This window comes from Heliangelus exortis, chromosome 9 (genome assembly GCF_036169615.1).
Source record: "Heliangelus exortis chromosome 9, bHelExo1.hap1, whole genome shotgun sequence".
NCBI classification, from domain to species: domain Eukaryota; kingdom Metazoa; phylum Chordata; class Aves; order Apodiformes; family Trochilidae; genus Heliangelus; species Heliangelus exortis.
Window position 1 is genome coordinate 309,373 of NC_092430.1, and position 4,147 is coordinate 313,519.

Here is a 4,147-nt window from a genome sequence, read left to right on the forward strand (position 1 = left end):
AGGAGAAGGTCCCAAACCCAACGTTTGCTTTGTGTGATGGGGACTAAAAAAGTGAGACTGCTCCAGTTGCATTTGGGTTATTTGGGGGGGACGTGTTTTTGAAAGGGGCTTTAGCACACAGAGCAAGCAGGTGTGATCCTTTGTCATCCTGGAAGCTGTGCAGAAGCAAGGGGGTTACGCTGGGGATCTTGCTGCTTAATGATTAAACCACGGGAGAGGGATTGGTGCTTGGCCAGGTGGCCCTGGCTGATGATGTTCCCTGGCATTGGTTCCTAGTTCTATTTTGCGGAGGTGAAGTAAATGCAGCTGCAGGTGGGGAGGTTCACAATCTGCAATGGAGAAGTGGCCTGCCAGTTTGAATTTATCAACAAACCAGATGACAAAGCCTACTCCAAGAAGTGGCTGGCTGCTAATCCCAGCAAGGGCTTTCTGCACCCAGGTGAGCTCCTTGTTGTTCCTCTCATTAATCAGCTCATGTTGTCACCTTAATTCTGGCTTAATTTTGACCCTGTTATGCCTCAGAATGCAGGCTTATTGATTTCATACCTTTTGCCCCCAAGTATGGATTTTATCATCTCCCTGCAGGTGCTGAGTATACAGTGATGTTGGAGGTGTTTGTTAATAAATCAACAGCTACACACTTAAACTCTGGAGAGGAAAAACTTGAAGATATCTTGGTCCTGCATCTTCAGAGGGGGAAGGATTATTTTATTTCTGTAACGGGGAACTACTTGCCAAGTTGCTTTGGGGCTCCTCTCCACACCCTGTGCCACATGAGGGAACCTATCCAGGACATGTCAGCAGAATCTATTCAGAAACTCTATTCAGAGTTAAGGGCAAGAATTCCCTTCCAAACCCACAAGAATGATCCAAACTAGATGTTAAATCCTGTTGCTTGCTAAAGAACCTTTTGCACTGCCCTGCTCTCTCCTCTGAGGATGCTGGTACAGCTTGTGCATGTGTTGTTTCTTCTCTCTGGAGTGTTGGTGCCCAAGTGCCTGTTGTGCTAGTCTGGTGTAAAGGCTGCTGAGTGAAGCTGCAGTTTCTGACCAAGGAGGAATTCTCAGGTAAAAGCTCTGTGAAGCATTTTTGCCAGAACTTGGATAGCTACCTTTTCTTTTTCCCCCCTCACTCTCAGCCCCTGGTGCCACTGGAGATCAGTGATGATGCCATCGAAGCTGAAAAGCCCATGGACATTCCAAAGGAGCTGTGGATGATGGTGGATCATCTCTACAGGAATGCTTCCCAGCAGGTTGGCAGTCTTCGTGCTGGAGACACAGGATGGGACTTTTTTTGTCTTAGCTTTAGATTTGAGGATGCTCCTGGTCATGAGAATTTCTGTGGATGTTTGGGCAGTGGTAGAGGGGAGCCCCAGGGTGTTCTGTTCCCTGACGGTGCCTCTTGCTGGGAGTTTCCAGACAGCTGACAGTGACACTGCTCAGTAATTTATCCAACTAACTTTTCGTTTCCTGGAGAATGAGTTAAGTGTGTGCTTTGCAGGAGTACCTGTTCCAGCAGCCAGGCCTCAAGTCTGAATTTGAGCAAATCCGGGACTGTTTGGACAAAGGAATCCACGACAGCCTCTGTATCCTTGCAGCCTGATGTCTTTACAGCCTCTGCAAGGTGACTGATGAGGGCCATAAGGAGGCCGGGGAAGAACGCTTTCAGGCTCCCCTGACAGTGGGGCCACTGGCTGAGCCTGCACACGAACTGGGGTGCCTGCAGAGAAGACACAGGGGCAGCTCTCAGTGCACTGCTTCAGGGTGACCCCACAAGCCCCTCTGGGCCAGCACCCAACTCTGGCACCCAACTCTGGATCTTGCCCTAGGTTTCCAGCTGCAGTGCAGGGCAGGGGGTGCAGGCAGTGGGGAAGCAGAGTGCTGCCCAGAATGCTGCAGGGCTCCTGTTTGTGCCTGGGGGGCCCCAGCAGCTGCGGGGTGGTAGGGCTGGGAGCAGCGGAGGCCTCATCCTGCCAAGGAGAGGCTGTGCTGGGCTGCAGAGCCCAGAAGGCCTCCCAGCAGAGCCCAGGGGAGTAAAGAGGGCAGCAGCCCTGCCCAAGTGCTGCCCGCGGGGCTGGGCTGGAGGGCAGCTGTCCTTGCCCCTTGCCGCATGCCCCTCTGCAGGCTCAGCTCCCACAGCAGCCTTACGTCATCAAAGAGGGTGGGGAGCTTCTCTGCCAGCAGCACAGCGATGGGGCTGGCCTCCACATTCAACATGGGACCAGCCATGATCTCTCTTAGGAGCAGCGGGCCCTGCTGCCTGACTTCTGCAAAGTTGTCCTGCATCTTCCAGATGCTTCTGAAGCTGTCCCTCTGCCCCAGGAAGCCACCAGCTGGGAGCCTCCAGTCCCCGGAGCAGGGACAGAGGGCTCTGCTGTCAGTCCCTCTGCCCTCCAGCCCTTCCTGCTGGGGCAGTGCTCAGCACCCCTGGGTGTCCACAGGCAGGGCTTCCCCCCGGACGGGCTGTGTCAGCCCCCAGGCCCTGAGCTGGCATGGGGAACCAGGAGCTGGACAGTGCCGGGCTCCTGCAGCTTCGCTCATCTCTCACGGCTGTCATTCTTTCAGCTGCTGGGCTGCCAGGACATTGCAAAGACTTCGAGTGACCTGGGCTGCCTGCGGTCATGTCTGAAGTGTGGCAGTCACAGTGTCCGTCTGCTGGCACTCAGGGCCTTGGTGGAGCTGTGGGCACATCCACAGATGGGGAGTGAGGCGGAGTCAGGCGGAGCTGCGTTGGCAGCCTGGGGCTGGGGCATGGGGGTAACGTGGTGCTTTGGTCCTGGCTGTTAACTCTTCTGCTAAATGCTACCTGCCAGGAAGTGGTTATTTTTCCCAACGCTGCTTCCTCTCTTTCTCTTTATAGTCCTAGTGACCAACTGTCAGCAAGTGCAGCTCAGGAGAAGGCAGAAGCAGATGATGCAGGTGATGCAGACGACATCATTGTCCTCAGCACTCCCCAGTGGGAAGAAGCTTCTGGCCCTACGTTGGATGCAGCTGCTGTGGACAGAGGAGGCAGGATTTTGAAGTCTGGAGGAGCTCAGGAGGAAAAGGACCCAGGCCTTTTCTTGAGGTGGTTTGTATTGTCAGCACTGACTGTGTTTCCTGTTGACTTCAGCACAGGCATCAGGTGGAGCAGCACAAGAAGTTTTGTGAATGTGCTGATTCGTTACTCGTTGGCGATGCTTCTTGTCAAGCTGTGAGGGCAGCTGTGACTCCATGTCCACTAGCAGGGTTGTTGTATTACCTTGTCCTCCAGACAAAACATTCAATTGCCTTGTGATCAAACACCTAGCTCCTTCTATGAGGTTTTAAAATCCCGTCTATGGTTTGGAGGCCACAGAGCCCTAAAGGAATCTTAGGAAACCAGTATATTTAGATAATGCAATGTTGTCTTCTGCTTTACCTGTGAGAGCCTACAGTGGGAGGTTTTATTCTTTCTGGGTTCTTCAGTTCTGTTTTATCAGAACTGTGTGGTAAGTGGTCAGCAGATAGTGTCCAGGGGACATTTCTTGGCATTATTACTGCAGTCTCTGTCTGGCACCATGAAGCACATGTCCTGCATCACGAGAGTCCCTTTGCTGTGCTGCAGGAACAGGCTGAGTGTGAGGTTAAGCTTTTGATCTGGATTCTGCTGTTTGCTTTTCTTTCCCTTTTCTGAATAGTGTGTAACTGGATAGAGCAGCAGATGGCATAGTCTCTAGCATCATGTTACACGTAAGACTCCATGAACTAGTAAAATCTCTGCCTGTGCCTGTGGTGTGTACTCATGTGTGCAATGAGTACCTTGGAGGTTCCTCTACTTCCTCTCTTGCTAGGCCGTTACCATTCTGTTAACTGGTTCCTAATCAAACGTATTCATGCTCGTATTTTTCTTCTCCACTTTAGAGGTGTTTCTTAAACTGCTAGGTGTAAGAGTCCAAAGAAGATAGCACTACTGGAAATGCATTCATTCCTGCTGTCCTGTGTTGACTTGGCTGCCCCAAGTCTCACTCTGTTGTCACCTGTAGAGTTGTCCGTGTTAAATGTTAAGGAGATTTTTCTATTTTTTCTTCTGTTTTCTTCTATAGTAAACATGAAAGTTAAATCCTGAAAAGACGACACTTTGTCCTTTCAGAACCAAAAAGCCATATCCTTAATATTAAGCTATGGAT